The sequence below is a fragment of the Chinchilla lanigera genome, unplaced genomic scaffold (genome assembly GCF_000276665.1).
Source record: "Chinchilla lanigera isolate Chin_1 unplaced genomic scaffold, ChiLan1.0 scaffold00006, whole genome shotgun sequence".
Taxonomy (NCBI): Eukaryota; Metazoa; Chordata; class Mammalia; order Rodentia; family Chinchillidae; genus Chinchilla; species Chinchilla lanigera.
In genome coordinates this window covers 17,294,197-17,313,844 of record NW_004955407.1, presented here as the reverse complement: position 1 = coordinate 17,313,844, position 19,648 = coordinate 17,294,197, and the positions used below count along the sequence as shown (strand labels likewise).

General features: G+C 38.2%; 1 long non-coding RNA gene across 1 annotated transcript in view; it reads right to left on the bottom strand.

Moving 5' to 3' along the window:
* Positions 1-13,388: 13,388 nt before the first annotated feature.
* The window catches only part of LOC102009800, a 49,143-nt gene continuing 42,883 nt past the window's right edge, over positions 13,389-19,648 (bottom strand). The window contains exons 4-8 of the long non-coding RNA XR_001231024.1: positions 19,140-19,221; positions 15,148-15,228; positions 14,955-15,036; positions 14,622-14,623; positions 13,389-13,708 (exon numbers count right to left, since the gene is read on the bottom strand). This is a non-coding gene — a long non-coding RNA (uncharacterized LOC102009800). The remainder of the gene's footprint in view (positions 13,709-14,621; positions 14,624-14,954; positions 15,037-15,147; positions 15,229-19,139; positions 19,222-19,648) is intronic.

Here is a 19,648-nt window from a genome sequence, read left to right as displayed (position 1 = left end):
AAATTGGGATTCTGTGTGCAGAAGAAGGAAGGCTCAGATGAAAGGTAAGTGAGATAGACCTAAAATCAAAATTTATAAATTGCTAGCATTTCTATGATCCCTTAATTTGAGAGACTGAGTTGCTCTGAAACTTCGCTTAGGGCTTAATCTAAGTAAGTTTGGTGAGTTTGACTTGAACTTGATTCATAAGATGGACCTCAAATGTGGGCTTGGACTCCGTCTTTGGTTCTTCTATCCTCAGGGTTCTGTCAAAAGTGCTGGTTGTGTTCTTAGTCACTGATGTTTTCAGGGGAAAAACTTCTTTAGAAGCTGTGTTTACTTTGGTCTGGATCTTGCACTAAATATTATCATTATTTTGTGAGCTTTCAGCATCTGAAAGATAATGGCTTTGATAACCAATTTTTCACTGTTTTTAACAGTAATGCTGATACAAAACATCACACCACAATGAGTAGAATCCATTCCCATTTCACAGCCCTATATCTGTGTTCTTCTTATTTAATTCTGATGTGCACAATAACTACCACCAAAGATAAGCATTCTGTAATTGTATCAATTACTTTTCTCACATTGCTTAGACAAAATACCCAACACCCCAGGTTAAAGGGGAAAGATTTATTTAGCTCATAATTTGTGGAGGTTTCAGTCCACAATCAGCTGGCTCCAAGGCAGGGTGGCACATGGTAGAGGGGAACAGTTCACAGGGGTGGAAGACAGTAAACGCAACAATGGAAAATGAGAAAGAGCAAGCCTCTTTCTGTCCCTTACATTGTATGCAGGCTATCCATCCTAGAGCGGGTGCAGCACTCATACCCTTGATCCCAGCCTTGGACCATGAATCAATCACAAACTCTAGAAGTCCACCCCCACAACTGCCTGCGACTCTGGGGGGAGCATCTAGACAAAAACCATAACAATAATCTAATTTATTGTTATGTGAATAATGTTGAGTTCAGCATTATATATCAAATTTGCTGACTGCTAATTGTGGTTAGTTATTGCCTTTAAGCCATTAGCTATGGCTTTCTTCAAATATAAAAATCTTCTCTATTTTAAGGTTTGCCATGCCTGGCACAGCTCTCCAGAAACTCCCAGGACTATGAAGAAATGAAGGCAAGAGTGAAAATGCAGAAAGTTTGGGATCAGGTGGAGCCCTCTCTCTTGGAGAAAAGAATTGCCCAGTGACTGCAGTACATTTATTTATACACTTGGCAGGTTGATGTCAGTTGAAGCCCCTGTGCCTAACAACTAGCTTCCTCTCATGCCCTTGTTCTTGGGGCTGGTTCACCTGGCTCACTTTTGGCACTTCGTGCCTTTGGGGATGAAATAGCTTGTTCACGTGGCTTGTCTTGGGTGCTTGCTTTGTATTCTCGGGGCAGGCCTTGTTCAGCCCCACACATGTGATCATCTCCAGCTTGAGCCTCTCCCCACAAAGCTTATTCTTTTATCCATACTTGAAGATCTATCTCAAAGCTGCTTTCAATAGTGGTTCCATCTCCCTCACCTTCCTTTTGATCACTCCTTGTCAAATACTGTTTTACATATTCCCTCTATGATGTACACAGTGTTTCCACTGGTTATAGATTAGTTGCTGTGGGGAGCAATATGATCTTGATTGCCACCTGGATTGCAAACTCTCCCAAGGTAAAGTTTGTGACTACTGATTATAATTGTAAGCTTGATTGTATTAAAAGACATTTACTTGAATTTATATCATCTTGTTTTTTGAAATCCTGTACTGTTTCTAATTTCTTTATTATTTTTTATTCTCTTGAAAACAAAAACAGTTATCTGTCAAAAAAAAAAAGACATCTACTAGATTAGCAAATTACACCTCTGGGTGTGCCTGGGGATGTGTCTGTGGAGGGTGCATCTCTTTCTGATGCTTTTGTTTTGTGCTCTGCTTCCCAGGTGCAATGAAGTGAACAGCTTTGCTCTACTGGGCCATGATGTTTCTATAATGGAGTAGGCAACCAGGGACTGAAACTAAAAACTAGCCAAAAACTAAACCTCTCCTCCTAAAAGGTGTGGTGTTTGGGTAGATTGTCCCAGTGATGAGAAAGCTGACGGATACAAAGTGTAAGCTGATAGATTTGTCTTGTACGTTTACTCTAGTGTTATAGATACAATATGGAGTCCAGCATTTGTTAGATAACTTGACTATTTCAAAACATGTTAATGAATTCCATCACTCTCTAGGGCCCATTCATGCTTTTGAACATTACCTTATTTCAATGTGTCTTATTTAAAGAATTATCAATGGTATGGGGTAATATTTTTCCTTCAATTTTTAAAGGTCATGATTTTTAATATATATGAAAGATAAAATTTTAAACCCATGATTCACAAATACAGTTATGGCCATGAAGAGATATAATAATAAATGTTATAAACAATGAACAGAAGGATATTGCAAATCTCATTAAGATAGTAGATAAAAATGGTAGGCTGATTGAAAAAGCCATTCACATTTACTCACACTGTGATTTTGAAATCCTTCCCAGCAAGCTGTACTGTCCATTTTCTTGTCCTATAAATTGGGGTGGGCCTTAGCACTCATTTTATACAACAGAATGTTATAGGAATGACAAGATGCTAGGCTTTGGAAGCCTTGCACGTTTTTGTGCTTTCCCCTGTAACCTTGCCAAGCAATTAGAAGAGCAAAGGCTAGTGGGCTAGATGATGACAGATGACACGGAGCAGAGCTGGATCATCATAGGTCAGTCAGCTGCTAGGCAACCCTGACCCACCACACAAGCATAAGTGAGCCCAGCCAAGACCAACTGACTGGTACCCAAATCAGTGAAACCACACAGCTGAAGCACAGACTGAGAAACACAAACAAAATTTTCCAATGCTCCTGAGAAATTTTACTATGTAGTATTATTGTGGCACTACAGAATGAGCATAGAAAATGACCAAAATTTGAGGAACACTAGTGCAGATACTTTAGTAGTTATGACGTTTGATATTTTGATGTGTATTCCATAATAGGGCACATTTCAGAATTAGTTCCAAATTAGGATGTGCGGGAAAAACAGAGAGATAGTCTTCTATCCATTGTCATTCAAACTCCAGGGTCTATTTCTACTTTGCTTCCACATTGAATTCTCTTCTAAATATCTTCCCTCAATTTTCCTCTGAGATTATACAACAGCCAACAAATAGGAAAAGAATAATGGAGGAGGTGTGAAGGATATTATAAAGAGAGGGAATTTCTAGTCTTAATTTTTTAAGAAGTATTCATTAATCTCTTTAGCTACTTTAAGTGTGGGCCCATAGCTGAGGTTTAAACACCTTCTCCTCTTAAAGGAGATCTAAAATATTGTTTCTCTTTTTAATGAGAGTAGTCTCTTTGTACAAAGGTCTCATCTGTTTTTTAGCATGTCCCATCAAAACATAAGAAGATTACTTTGGTATCTCATGAGGTAAGCTGATTGTGTTCTGGCTTAATTACTGCCTTTGTAAACTTGAATAAGTTGATTTGTGAACCTCAGTTTTCTCCTCTATAAAATGAGGGTTATAGTTTTAAGAGACATAGCATACTATACATAAAATACTTGGAACAAATTTTTGTATCAAATATAGTAGTTACTTCTGTCAAGGCAGCTTGTTTCTTCTTAGAAACAGATTCTGCTAGTTTTTCACTGTTTAAACACATTTCTCCAACCGTTGCAAAGAATGTCTTTCTCAAGCCATTGTGGATTTCTCCTAACTGAAGTTGTATCAGACATGCACTGAATTCTTGAATATCAGTATGAAAGAGAACCCCATGACCAAAAGTGATTTTGAAAACACAATTTGTACATTTTTACCTGGTCAGTATTATTCAGAACCACATATTTCAAAGATTTTGGATCACCTAGTGTGGGAGACCAAACAATGAGAATTGAGGCCTAACTGACCTCCTCTGTGAGCACAAAGTTGAAGGGAAGTATGCAGACGTGATGGTACATTGCATGTTATAGGAAAAAGTCAACACAGCTGAGATCCAGTTATTTACCCAAACATGGACTCTACATAATTGGAGGCAGATGAATCTTCTTCTACTCTAATTGATATACCCGTGTCTAAGTGAGTAAAAACAAGGTGAGCCAGATACTCATGGCTCTCTGCTCACTAGAGCTCCCGGTCCCTGCATTCTAAACTAACGCTGTGTCTTTTTGGCCTTCATTCTTATTCATGCCCTGGATCAGGGAAAAAACTATCAGGACTAGGTTCCTACAAGTGGTGCCTGAACAGAGACCTGATTGAAGTTGGCTAGGTCCCTACAAGTGGTGCCTGGGTAGGGACCTGACCAGGGCAGACTGGTTTTCTAGCACCTAAACTCAAACTCCTTGTTTTGGTCAAGGTTTCCTAGAGAAAAAGAACCAATAAGATATGTCTATATATCGATATCTGTATTTTTATATATCTGTATTGATGTATGCAGATTGATTAAAAGGAGTTGACTCACATTTATAGAGGTTGGACTCACATTTATATCACCCAAAATTTGTAGAACTAATGTCCTAGTTCTAGTCACAAGGACAGAAGATTGTAGAATGGGAATAATTGATGTCTGTGCTTGAGAGTCATCATGCAGGTAGGAAGAACCAATGTTCCAATTAAAAGGAAATTCTCTTTCACTAAGGAGAGGATCATCCTTCTATTTCAGTCAGGCCTTCAACCAATTGGATGGGGTCCACCCACATGATGGTGGGTAATCTGCTTAATTCAGTCTACTGATTTTAATGTTAATTTCATCCAAATTTATCATCATAGAAAGAGAAAAAATAATGCTTGAATAAATATTTGAACAATGTATCCCATTTAAATTGATATGAAATTAGTCATCATATTCCTCATAAGGTGAAGATTTAAGATCTACAAAGATACAGAGATGTTCTCAGGATGCAAGAAATGACACCTAGGAATAGAGCCATTGAGGTGCTGATAAATGCTCAAAAAAAAAGTTCTCCAAAAAGAAAAAAAAGACTGGAGAAAACCCCCTAATTTCTAGTATTTGCTAATTTTCATGGTAGAAATTAGACTAATAATATGAAAGAAGGAAGAATTAAAGCCCAAGCAATTTTCTTTTTATTTCCAAAACAATTTTCTAAGAATGAAATGTGCTAAGAACTGAGCAATGTAATCAAAGTAAGTAACTTTCTGCACTGACAAACTCCATGAATAAAAAAGCTGTATTTGAAATCTTTTACCACTTGTATTAAATTATCAGTTACATCACATCAGTGTTTAAGGTGCTTGAGGATAAAATGCCTGACAAGACCTCAACTCTGAGATAGGGATCTACTGGAGTTGTTTTTTACAATGAGAAAAATTGAGGTCAGCTTAACTTATAGAATATGTTGAGGGCTTGTGTGTGTGTGTGTGTGTGTGTGTGTGTGTGTATGTGTGTGTGTGTGTGTGAGCGAGAGAAAGAGAGAGAAACAGAGAGAGAGAAACAAAGAGGAGAGGGAGAAACAGAGACAGAGAGAAACATGAGAGAGAGAGAGATAGATAGAGAGAGAGACAGACAGACAGAGACAGAGGTAGAGGCAGAGGCAGAGGTAGAGAGAGTCTTTCTCTATGTTGCCTTGAACTCTTGGGCTCAAGTGAATCTCTTACATCAGACTGCCAAGATGCTGGGACTGAGACAGGAGATTAGGGCATGGCAAAGCAGCTGAGTAATTGAATATGACCAGTTAATTGTGAAGAACTGTTAATCACAGAGAATGCTGCCTTCAATTCTTCTGGCATGGGAAGTTCACAAGATCAAGTGAAGCCCTGCACCTAATAGAAATCTTCTTCCAAGAGCTCAAGCCAAGCCATGCACCAGATACCAATCTCATGGTAGGACAGCGAGTGGGTTTTTGATGGGATGGCTTAGATCTGATGTCAGAAAGAGGGTAAAAGATGGTGACCACTGAGCTTGTAAGTACTGTGAGCCTTCTCACCTGCCTGCCCTGCTGTGCTCTTCTGGGTATACCTCGTTTTCCTAGTTCCACTGGCCCATACCCTGCAGAACACTTCTATCAGGACTAGATTCTTTCTCCTTGAGTTCTTTTGCACTTCTTTCTTTTTTTTTGTTTGCCTTAAATAAACTTTTACTTTCATTGATTGTTCCACCCAATAAGAGCTTGAAAAGGACCAGATGGTCTCTACATCACCCTAATGGAACTATAGGCATACAACACCAGTTCCACCTTGAAAGCTCTTCATGAGAAACAAACACAGGCCCTGTGGCTATGGCTGAATGTATCAGCCTGAATTCAATCAGCATGGGGTTTGCTCCTAACCCTGGGAAAATGGGCCTTAGCAGCTTCTTTGAGGTAGAAAAGGGAATTTCCATGCTCTCCCAATCTGGTCGATAGGGAAAAGACACAACATGAGGTTTGCTTTTAATATACACTTAAAACTAATCACTTAAGAAAAATGAATTCAATTTTAAGTCTTCCAGTTTAAAATGGTCTTGTTCAAATTCTAAGTTAGGTTTTGTACTAGAAATGACAATGTTAAAGATCTTAAGAACAAATTCTCCATTATTTTAAATGATTAAGTAGCTCACAAACAAAATATACATAAAATTTAACATGTAATAGATTAACATTTATATAAAAATTGTATAATCAGTACCAAATAAAGAATAACAGCATTTTCTTGAGCTATTCTTATTTTGAAAAGTACTCCCCTATATATAAATGTTATAAGCTGGAAGTAAGTCTTGAAATTTTTCCAAGTTGTAAAGATTAAAAGTCTGATTTTCTGTTTGTTTTTCTTCAGGTACCAGGAATCAAACTCACAACCTTGTTCTTGCCAGGCAGGTGCTGTGCTGCTGAGCTAAATCCTCAGCCCCAAAAGTCTGATTTTAAAAATACACTTCATTTAATTATGGACACAATCAATTGTTCTGTGAGTTCTAATTCTCAGGCTCACCTGTGATAGAAAGCTCTCTCATCCCAAAGCACTGTACGATCTCCTTGTGACTATGTGCTCAGAGATGCTAGTGAAATAGTAGACCCATGCTTGTCCAAATGCAATCTGCTGAGCAGTAGCAACAGCAGCAAATTTTTTAGATTTACAAATTCTTGGGCCACCTGTGACATTTGTCCTCCAGGTGTCTCTGATGCATGCTAAAGTTAGAAAATTACTTTCTCAGATAGTATTTTTCCTTCATGAGACCAATTTTCTGCAGAAACTAGTTTCACTTCCCCTCTGATAAGGCCAATCTGAGTGGACAAAGAAACAGTTTGTGCTGGAGAGGGTTTTGTGCTAGTGAGGAGTCAGGTTATAGGTCTCAAATACTAATGGGACCTTTGCCTCTTCCTACCAAACAAATCATTGTCTTTCTTAGAACCTTGGATTTGAAGGATCTCAAACTACTGAAGGGCTCCTGCAGGGTTCTGGGATGCCAAATAGCACCCCAGGTTCAGTGATTTCCTAGAAGAACTCATGGGATGAGCACATAGCTGTTCTCACAGCTATAATTTATTATAGTAAAAGGACACAAAGCATTCTGAACAGAGAGAAAAGGCGCCTGAGGCAAACATGTAGGGGCAACCAGGCTCAATCTCCCATAGGCCCTCTTCCTGTGAGCCACAAAGATGTGCTGAACTCATATGTGGGAAACTCAGAGAGACAGTGCTGGGGTTTTTGCTGGCGGCCAGACTTGTAGGCACCTTCTGCCTAGCATATACCAAACTTCCAGATTCTAAGCAACAAAGTAGATTTTGTCATAAATCAAATTGTTTGTATAAGCAGTTTAGACACAATAAGCCACTCTATTGAGTGGATAACGTAACTGAAAGTCAAGTCTCCAGATGCCAGACAAGGGCCAAAAATCTAGGCAGACCTCTCAAAAGAGAGCAGCAGGCCCACCATGTTAACTCTTTCCTACATATATCCTTTATCTGTAAAACCCAGTGACGTCCTATTCATCTGGTTGTTGTAAAGATTACATGAGATATATGGTAAATGTTTATAACATATGAATATTTTTTATGCTTAACAACATGTTTATATGTGAATATGTAGAAGTCTGATAATACATGTGAAGTATGTAGAAGCCTTTAATAAATGTTAGTTAAAGTTGATATTTTCATTAAAGAACATGCTCAGTCACCATAATCTGAGATTGGTAGCCAAGGATTAATATGTTAATCTTTATTGCTTCCTCATATCCACTACACTGTCTAGCATAGTAGATATTCCCTATATATTTGATAAGGATGGTAGCGATTTCTACCCTTCCATCTAATCCCTGTATGTTACCTTTCAAATCATTCTGTGTATACTTCCTTACAACTGTCCTTCCAACTAGTGTGGTGTTGAGTCAGTCTCTAGCATGCTTCACTACGTAGAAGACTTATTTTCCCAGGTCACTGTTATGGTTTGTATCTAGATGTCCCCCTAAATCTCTCATGTGCTCGTAGAGGGGGTACTTGGGAGGGGATTGGATCACGGGGCCCATACTCACCAGTGGATTAGTTCACTGATGATTCAGAGCTCAATGTGGTGTGAGTGGCAAAGCCTGGTTAGAGGAAGTAGGTCACTAGGGTGTAGCCTAGGCGGGTCCTGTTACGTAGTCCCTCTCTTTCTTCTTCCCACTCCCATGCCATGAGCTGCTCTCCTCTCCCGCTCCCCTCTGCCGCACTGCCCTGCCTCAGCGTCACCTGACTGTGGACTGAAACCTCTACAACCTGTGAGCCAAGCTAAACTTTTCCTTTTTTTAAAGTTGTGGGTGTCAGGTATTGTGTCTCAGCAACGAGTAAGTAACTAACACTAAACTTCTCTCCAAAGTTATATGCAAGAGTGTGTGTGTGTGTGTGTGTGTGTGTGTGTGTGTGCACATGCCCTATTCCTCCTAACTCCTCCTGTATCCAGCACACAAAACCTTTCTGACCTCACATTCCAGGGAAGCGTGTTGCCTGTCTTGCACGAGACACTTTCTAATTCTAAAACCGAGATAATTGCTAGCATTTCTAAAAAAAGCCCTCTTGTTTCTTTGGTTATACCTTTCACCATTAAGGGGTTTCCAGGTTATAATCTTACAGTTATTTTGTTGTTTTCTTATCTGCACAAACACCAAAGCTTACTTATCACTGACTTTGAATTTTAGATTGTATTAATGTCATATTGTAAAAACAATTTCAGAGGACAAACTGCCAAGCTGTTTGTTCGGTTGTGCAGCATTCTGAAATGTGAGTGCCTCTTGCCCATATCATTTCAAATAAGGATGTTTCATCCTCCACATCCCTTTGCCATTCCTAAACAAATCTAACTGAAGTTAAAACTATAATAAAATTTAACACCTTGGACCCTATTTAAGGCCTATTCATCTTTTTTCTTAAAGTTCCACATAGTTAGCCAAGAAGGGCTTCTTATGCCATCTGTGAAAAAGCTTTTCCTTCAGCGCCTCTCAGTCAGAAGCTTCTTCGAGGCTGAGCTCCACTCTCTGTAGCTCTTCCTCACTTTCAACTTCCCAAGAACAACAGCATTTTCATCTGATATTTTCTTCAAGAATAACAGGCGAGCAATGGGAGAGGAAAGCCATGCAAAAACATCACAAATGAGGATATCGATGCCGATCATTTCATCTCTCAGTGAGGACAGACCACAAAGGTGGAGAAACCTTTTCAGGACTTTTCAGAAGGACTCAAAGTAGAGGCTGGCTTTGAAGGATGTCAGCACAGCTGAATAATTTCCTGTCTGAGTGGGAGCAAAGACACACCTGTGGCTTTTGGTGGCAGAAGGTTGGTACCACACAAAGCATACTGATAGTTTTCTCTATCTTACCTTCTCTCAGTAGCCAACTAAAAGATCCTGATTCACATGAACAGATTAAGTAGGATGGAATACTGCATGGATTGTTGAAAGACTGACTCCCTCATGCAGAGGCAAAGAACCTGAAGTACAAAGAGTGGTGGATGCCAATCCTCTCGACTGCAAGACTGGCTACTTGGGAGGATTTTTAAAAGACCTGTCTTCCTCAAGATATTTGGTTCCACTAGCTGGAAACACCACAAGTGTATGATGACAATAACGTATAATCAGCACAAGCAGTGTGTAGTTTCAGCAGTACCTGGATACACACTTGTTTAGCAGCTCAGCTGGGAATAGAACCTGGGCTTCTTTAGACTAAAACTAGAGTTCATATACCAAGATGTCACCTCTCTGTGCTATTGCTGCCCTGGGAGCTTTGCCTAGCCCATATTTACAGGTATTTTTTAAAGTTCTCAAGCCAAACATAAGCTACTTGAAAGAAGAAATCATTTCCTTCATGTTTTTGTTCTCCTATCATAGCATTTTGTCATTTATTTCCTCAATAAATGGGCCTTAAGTCAGTACTGGCTTAATTATGCCTCGAGGTTTTCCTTAACTATTGGGTGACATATCCTTTCTCTGCATGGCTCTTTCTCTTATTACCCGTGGTAGCACGAGTTCACTGCTGTATCACTACCAGACAAGGGGCTCTGAAGTTGCAGCTGAGGGTTTGCTTTTGCTTCTCCTCTTTGCTTTGCTCTGTTGCTTATAACATAAACATCCTTAATGTCCATCTGTCTCCAACCACTAGCTGAATACTGCAGATTTGCCTTTTAACATGCCCTTCTCAATGGCTTTTTGCCCCACACTGTTACAAATTAAACCCCTTTCTGTTCTCCCCTTCTACAGAAAAGATTATTCACAGTTGCATGGTATAAAGCAGAGAAGATCAGATGGGAAGCTGGAAGACCTAAACTAAACTTGTTTGTACCAGTGCTGTTAAAAGAAAAATTGAGCTTAGTTAAATTTAAAAAGTTTCCTTGAGGAAGAAAAACGTTTCCAGAATGGGGCAGCATTCCAACCAAAGATGGTTCAGAATTCCTACACATGAAAGTGCAATATAGAAACAACTTAAGTGGCTACAATTGATGGCCGTCTTCTTTGGCTGTAGTCTGATCAGTTGATAGCCTGTGATTGGCTGACACTCAGCTGTTTGATTACAATTTGTTTATGTACTAAGCTAGAGAATTTTTTGCTTTGTATGGAAGCTGCTTTAGGCCAATCTTATTTCAGTTTAATTCTACCTACCATGTGCCTTTTAGCAGACCACCTAATCTGTAGTTTCCTTATTTTTCAAGTGGCTCAAATTAAATAATTCTAGGGTCATTTCTAGGTCGTTGTACCACTGATATCTGTCTGAAACACTGCTTCACCCATCATAACTGCACATGCTGAATCCCACTTCAGCCCAGTTTCCTTCTCCAGCCTTTTTGCAACCTCTCAGATTGTTGTTGGTGTCTAGTACATTGGTTGTTATTTCATTTATGCTACTTCATTCATTCCTCCAGCAAGAGCTGGCTGTTCGACCACATGTGAGTTAGTTGCTAGGCTCTAGAGACAGATATGACCAAGGAGCTACTGTTCTCCACTCATTCCTTACAAGGCCATGTAGGAGAAAAGAGAGATGCTTCCTTCTGTTTGCCTAATGTTCATGGCTGAGGACTCTATAACAAAAGACAAGGAGAAATTGTACAAATTTGCATAAAATAATTTCATGTAATACAGGAGCGTTTGGAAATGAAACCACAAAGCAACAAGTACACTTGTGTATTTTATGCTTCGGTTTGATGCAGAATGTACCGTTGTGGAGAAATTGATGGACAGTGGGAAGCGTGATGTGATGGTAATAAAGTGGGGGAACTTAGCAAGGCTGCTTCTTCAAGTTTTACCTCGTGTCTCTGTGTCTTCAGAGATGAATATGCTCCTTTCTCCTGGCTTCAAGACAGCACCTCTCATCTGAAGATCATATAAATGTTTCAGGGAAGAAGGGTGGGGGAAGTTTAGAGTGTAAACCTTCCCTCTCTCCCTGCTAGACTCTAGGCCTGCTTCTGGGGAGGAGGGCAAGAGGAAAGTGAGAGCAATCTTCCTGCTTCTTCCATTTTCTCCAGTACCCAGGTGCCATATTCTAGGGCAGCACAGCCTGAATCCCACCAGTCCGATGTTACATTATATTTGCCAATGTTTCTGCTTTCTATAGTGAGCTCTAATTTGAAGCTTATATGTATATATATGCAGCACCTCACTGAAACTCAACAAATATTTGCTAAGAAAGAACTGAAGTTTTTGCCTCTTTATGAGTTGAAATATATTTGAATCTTTAAGCTCGAGGAATTTGGTCTCCAATGTAGACAGAGGTCTCTGGCACCAGTGATTTAACAAAGCCAACAAATAAAGAAAAGTTTGAACAAATATAGAAACAAACAAAATAAAGAAAAATATAACTGCAGTGCATACATTAATCTTCATGCAATATAAAATGCAGGATGCTGTGCCTAGCACCAGCATCCATGCTCAGATGAGTGGAGTATTAGCTGGTTCTGCTCAGTGTGAGGGACTTGTCATTAGGCTCTGCACTACATTCACAGGGCGATTTCATAACTTTTCAAAGCATGCAAGGTAATGTAAAATTGTGTTGACTCAAAAGCTTATGAACCTTAAAGAGAAATTCACATTGCATCTGATATGCTCACTTTTATTCGTTTTAAATTTGTTTAAAGGCCTCTAACACTAACATTTCTCTCATGACATGCACAGGGATAAATATAAATCTTTTTATTCACTTTTAAGATAGTTCAGGTTTATGGTAAATAATAAAATCAAACTTTCCCCTTCAATGTCAACATTACATCTCAGATTTTCAACCGCGAAGAATTTAGTGTGTGGGTTATTAGTAGCCACTAGGTGGCAGTAGTATACCATAATACCAGTTCTTCCTAGGTGAAGTTTTTTTAAAGAGCACAAAAGTTGAGACATTTTAGAATGTGAAAAACGAAGTATTTTTTTAAATATATAAATTGAATATAATTAAATTCCCTTTACTAAACAAAACGTTTTACATGTATTTCTTCGACAGACTTAGATTTCTTCATAGTGGCTAAGAACACAAAATACATAAAGAGAAACGGGATTGACTTTTTCCTCAGCAAGAATCAACAAATTTACCTTAGACAGACTGCCAAATCTCTTTAACTTGGTTTTCAAACCCATACATACTATTATTACAGTACCTATATGTACAATGCATTAAATAAGTGGATGTCTGCAAATGATTTATGCTGCACAGTACTCAATAAATGCTAACTCTAATAATAACTTGTTACTAAATTCAAAACCTTTGTAGATGGAAAAGAGTTTAGAGCTTTGAGCTGAGAAGGAGAGACAAAAAGAAGTTTTAAAGGATAGAAAAGAAAGGGAACACACAAGAGCTATTTTCCAAAAGAAGCAGAGATAGAGTGCAAAAGCTCATCCCTTTTCAAGCCATAAAGAGCAAAGTGGGGACTGTGATTCTAGATTGATCAGTCATCTTGAAAATGAATTCTTATTTTTCATTCTTGGAAAAATCAAAGGACAAATAGTCACGGTGTGTTACTTAGCCTTTATTTGTAATTTAGAACTCATAACACTTTTAGAGCCAATATGTATTAAACATATTAATATGTTTGAAGGACTTATCAAATAATAGGCAGTCAATGTTGCTATTTTTCTTCACAGACTTTTATGAAAACCCAAAAACCTCTGATACTAAAGTTTGAGTTTTCTCAGAAATCTTGGAACATACAGAGCTAGCCAAACCCATTGTATTTCTCCACATAAATGTTAATATTGTCGATCTTGAAACTTTAAAAACTTTTATTGCAGCCCATAAATTGCCTTCAGTTTTCCATTCATCCTGTGGGTGAGGTTTCTTTGTTTTTATGTTAAGGATAAAAGAATGAAGACATGTTAACAAACACACATACATTTACAAAATAACACAAAAACAATACAAGCAATACAGAATTTCAGACAAAGTGACAGGAAATTAACAATGATTGTTGTATTACATATTGATATCTTCAAATTGGTTACTCAGGTAAACAAATATAGACTTGTAAGATCGATCGAACAATTAAACATAAACTGTTCCCTTCAATAAAGCAGAAGTCAGTAGTACAACTGTGTTAGCTATCCTGTGTACACACATTACATAATTTTCCCCTTCTTTCTTTTATCTTTTCTCTCATCCCAGTCTGTGGGCGAGGTCTTAACTCAGGGCTGGGCGGACGCCGCGAGGCGGCCTGCGCAACTAGCAGACAGCACAGAGCGGATGACTCCGCGAAGGGGAAACGAGTCACTGTATCGTCTATGCGTACAAGGAGTATACGTAGGGAACTCTTTCAAAATGATGTTTAAAGTGTTTTGTTTTGTTTTTTAACAGAAGTTTAAGAGAATAAAACTATGGAGTTAGGTAAGGTAAAGTCAAGACTGGTTGATCAATATCAGTGTCGACGAAGCAGCCGTGGTAATGAATACGAACCATAGCAGGGTGGAAGACATTCTGCGTGCCCCGCTGTCTAGTACATTAACAATGTCCAGGGCTTATAATGAGGCTGTTCCATAATACAGTACTACATGGAGTAGGATTCTCTCCCCGTATACACCGTTCTTGCCATGTCTCTAGATGGAAGAGGATTCTCTCCCCATGTGTTTGTGTGTGTGTGTGCTTGCGCGCATGGGCACAACTAAAGAGCAAAGTAAGACGATAGATAATAGGAAGCACTGTAGAGAGAAGTTTAAATAACTTCCCAAATTACCAGTAGAAGTAAATCTTGGAATACTTCTAAGTTACCTCTCCATTCCTTATATTTATCTTGTCTGGTAAAAAGTCAAAAACTTAGCTGATATCTTATCCAACTGATTCTTTTACCAATGGAGAGCTAGACCTTGAGTTGTTCCAGTCTGCACAGGTTGTCATGTGGCTAATTCCTAAAATGCTATTTCTTTGGTTTTCATACTCTGACTCCAGAAAAACCCACAATTACATTTTAGTTTTTAATCCTTTTAGTTAATTGCTCTATCTCTTTTTATATAGACCAAGGAATCACTGATTATAAAAAGCTAGCAGACTATAAAATGAAAATCCTATTTATGAATCCAAAGTAAGAGGATACTGTTACCGGACAGTTTTAGAGACCTGGAGGGATTCCTGGTTTTCCATCATGCAGGAAAAAGCAGAGTAAATAGCCTAAAATACTTTTAAAGAAAAGGCTATTTAGCTGCTGCTGGTCCTAAAAACCAAGCTGAGAGGGCAATGGAAGAGCAGCCCGGCCCAGGGCAGAGGGAGTGGAGAGCCAGACACTTAACTGAACTGGTCGCCCTTTCGCTCTTGTCTTTCATTCCCAGGGTAGAAGAGAGGCTCAGATGTCTCCATTACGTTGCTCATTCCTGCTGGCCAAAAAGGTCAAAGTTTCTCATTAATTTAATGGGAAGCTGTGAGGACTTTACCATTCTTGCCACGAAATGCAACACGGTCAGCACTGTCTGTCATTGCAATTTATTATTGTCCGATAGCTAAATTGTTCTGCCCTTGGAGCATCTTATGTTGTGTATTCTTATTTGGTACACTTTGGACAGTCGCAGCTGAATAGGAGAGCCACACATTTTTAATGTCAAATCATAAAAGCACGGTCATGATTTTTAAAACTGCCTTCTTAAAAAATTTTGGTTTTGGAATATAATCCACTGACATGAAAGTGTAGTAGAGAAACTAAGCTTTCTTTCTGAAGGTTGTGGTCAAGACCCCTACCTTGCCATTTACTGATGAAATGTTAAAGGACACTTACAAAATACACCTGTTCTCTTAGAGATGTTATAATTCAAACTAAAATATGTTCTGTAACGGGATGGTTTACTTCATTTAAAGACAAGAAATGTAAGACTGAGAAGAGGTAAGATGTCCGGCATAGGTAGCAGAGGCTCTGCTCTCACAGCTGCATGGATCTCAGATCGTACATTCCCCAGCAGATGTAGTGCTTTTCACTAGATCTTATTCTTCATTTGGAACTATTGGTTCACCTAGGAGACTAAAGGGTTAAGGCAAATTGCTCACAAACCTAGAGTTCTTTTGGAGATTAAGGATGTGTGTGTGTGTGTGTGTGTGTGTGTGTGTGTGTGTGTGTGTGTTTACTGAACACCAGGTTGGACCACATTCAATGAAGAGGATGCTATTTGAAACGGTGGGGTTAGATCGCTACGGAAGTAAGTAGCCCTGATACAGTGAGAAACTCTTTCCATGATAGTTATTTCATCACTTGAATATTAGCTTCTTCAAGTATATATATAAAAACATAAACATAATCCTCCAAGAAATTGTTAAAGGATGAAATGTGGTAGTATATATAAAGTGCCCATCAGAGTGATTCACTCATATTTGGTGTTTAGTAAACATTTAAACCAATTTACCAACCTTTTAAAACAAAACAATTGATAACTTAAACTAAATCTGGAATTAAATGCAAGCATGGGGTAAGAAAACAAGAAATGAGCGAGGCTTGAAGTCTAGTATCCTGTAAGTTCAATTTGACAGACTGACTTCGCAGGGCAGTAAAAGTAGTGTCATTTTCTCCTCTCTGCGAAGTTCCTGACTGGGGAATCTATGACAATAGACAGATTAACAAGAGAAAAACATGCAACTCTGTGTAATACAAGTCTTGTCTGACATAGGAGCCTCAGAGATGGAGTCCCAGAGAGATGGGAATGTTGTGTATTTGAACGGGATGTTGTATATTTGTAGGACGGATGATGAAGAGCAAATAGCCACATAGACATGAAATGCAAGAAGGAGAGTGTGATCTCAGGGCAATACACACAGAGAGTTTAGCGTGACCACTTGTTTAGGTTCTTCTTTGCGCCACCGTTACTTCAGAGATAAGGACCAACTTTTCCTGCAGGTACAGGGAGGGCACTGCAGAAAGAGCGTTTTATGACCTGCTTCAGGAAAAGTATAGCTGGGTTTTATGGCCTGCTCCAGGGGACAAGGTCAGAGAATTCTTTCTACATTTTATGACCTACTTTAGGAGACCAGGGGTGGGAAGGTAAGAATGACCTTCCTAGTTCTATTTTCTCAAATGCCAAAGTGTCTTATATGAGGATAGCATGTCCAGGACACATCAGTTACAAAACCTTAAAAAGTATTATCACATCAGTGTCTTGTTGGTCCAGGAAATACAATGCCTTTTAGTAAAATTGACAAATCATAAGACCATTTAAGTCTATGATTTCTAAACAAGTATTACACTTTAGAATATCTTAATCTTAGGAGTTACTAGCATATAAAATGAACAACTACAGAAGGCACCAAAAAGGACTTCTACAAGTAACACATTTTTAATGGAAAGTGCTCTTTTGATAAAAGTTAGATGAGTTTTTTGCTTTTGTTCTGTGGTTGGAGGCAAGATGGTTTTCATTTATCTTGTAATCATATTTTCTGCATATTATTGATCTGAGGCAAATAGCATTCTGAGGAGACAATGTTTTCTTAGGCTTTTGCTCTTTTCATCTACTTGGATAAAACATCAAATGAGTAATTTTGAGATCTATCTGATTATTATTCTTCGCACAGTTTTGCCGTGTGGGTGGACATTAAGGGAACATGTATTCCATTGGTCTTTAGAGAATTAACAAAAATATATTCCCCGGCAAATGTAGGCAGCCGCGCCTGCTTGCTATTAGTGAGGCTCTTGGGAACCATTACTGAATAAGACACATTGTCCTTGGGGAGCTCACAGTTTAGTGCTTGTTTATTGAACTACTACAACAATTTATAAAGCTCTTTAGTCAAGACAATGAGAGGGAATCTATGATCAAGTGTAGCTTTCCTGCTTTTAAAGAATTTAAAGAGCAAAATTCTGCAATGTAACAAACAAAGTTATTTCAAAAGAAAGGAAGAATTTATTTCTCTTAATGGATGTGTGATGATATATTTCCACCTTTGAAGGAATTTAAGGTTAGCTTAGGGATATTTGGGTTCCTTTTGTCCTCTTCAATCATTCAACTCAAAGTTCACATAGATAGATTATTACTGGCACGTGCTGGGACAGTCAGTTTTTTGCCCTGCCTCCTTCCCTTCTTTTCTTCCGCTTTCATTGATCAGCAATTCTTACTGCTGATTAGCCAAGGCCTGAAAAGTCACAAGCGAATTAACATATATCTACTTTTATATATGGTGAGAGACAGGAATCTATTAAATATAGATTCCTCACTGCACACTATTCACAGGAAAATAGGAATGCAGAATAGAGAGTAAATTCAAGTTTGAATAGCATACATTGGGAAGAAAGTGGAGGATCTAACCATACAACCTTTATTTCCAGAGGTTTGACATGAATAAATCTTCAGTTTTGAGCTGCTGCCTGTGTTAATGATGAGGAAAAAAGTAAATTTGGCTTTCTATTCATGTATGAGGTGATCTTCCCAGTGTACAAAGGGAGATAGTCTTTGAAGAGAGAGTTATGATAATGGTGGATTATGAATAGGCTGTAAAATTTGCTTAGGTAGAAAAGAAATCAAGACATTTTAAAGCAGAGATAGTATCATAAACAAAAAAAGAAAAGAATGACAAAATGTAGGTCACTGAATGGAAAATATAGGGTACAACACTTATTAAATGTAATCTTAGTGAAATGACTAAGTATATTTCTCCTCAAAAGGAAAAGAATATCTGATGAGATGAAAACCACACAAGTTAAAGTGATGGTGCAGGCTTGTAATCCCAGCATCCTGGGAGACGGAGGCAGAAAAATCAAAGATTCAAGCCCAACCAGGGAAAATTAGTGAGACCCTGTCTCAGATTAAAAAATAAAAGCGCAAGGAATGCAACTAGTGCAAAGACCGTGGGTTCAGTCTCCAGTACCACAGTGTGCAAGATAGCTCCCCATCATGAGGAATAGTCTGGCTCAAAATGTCAGTAATTCCAAAATAGAGCTTGTGTGTTTTGTGATAACATTCCTAACGTCTTTGTCATGTTTTAAATTTAGGTTTTATTTCCTTTTCTAAAAATCAATTTAACATTTCCTGAGACTTGTCTATCTTTTTGGTGTGCTTAAATTTATTTGTCAGTCTTTGCATTTAATATTTTATAATTGATTTAATTATGGTTGATAACCACTATTGATTCCTCCTTTCTGATTCTACTTTTAGTTTCATTTTGTTGTATGTTTTATAACTTCTTAAATGGTATTCTATTGTCAAGCATAAAATGTTCTGTATTTTCCTATGAGTATAATTTTTGATTTGATTTCACAGGATTTTAAACTATTTTGTTAAAAGATAATGTACGTGGAGAAAAGTACACATACCCTGGGTATGAAGCGCAATGAAGTTTCGCAACCTGAACGTGCTCATATAACCACCAACTGAATGAACTTGTACAATCTGTGCCTGGTAAAGGAGAAGAGTATATTAGCTTCCTGGATCCTTCCTTCTAATCATGTCTCTCCTATGTGAGAAAAAAATCTTTACTCTTAACAGAATAGATTAATTTTACCTTTTTTTCTTTACTTTTTATAAATGGTATAGTACAATTTGTACTCCTTTTGTATGGCTTCTTCAGCAGTGTATTACTCATGACATTTAGTCCTATGATGTGTACTTATAATCTACTCATTCTTATTGTTAATTATATTCTTATTGTTACATAGTTACATTTTTATTGTCCATCTTGTGGATACATCACAATTTTATCTGATCAACTATTGAAAGACATTTGAGTCATTTCTAATTATAGAGGATTCTAAGTATGGCTGCTATGAACTTTCTAGTCCACATTCTTTGGTAGATATGTATCAATTTTTGTTGGGAATATACC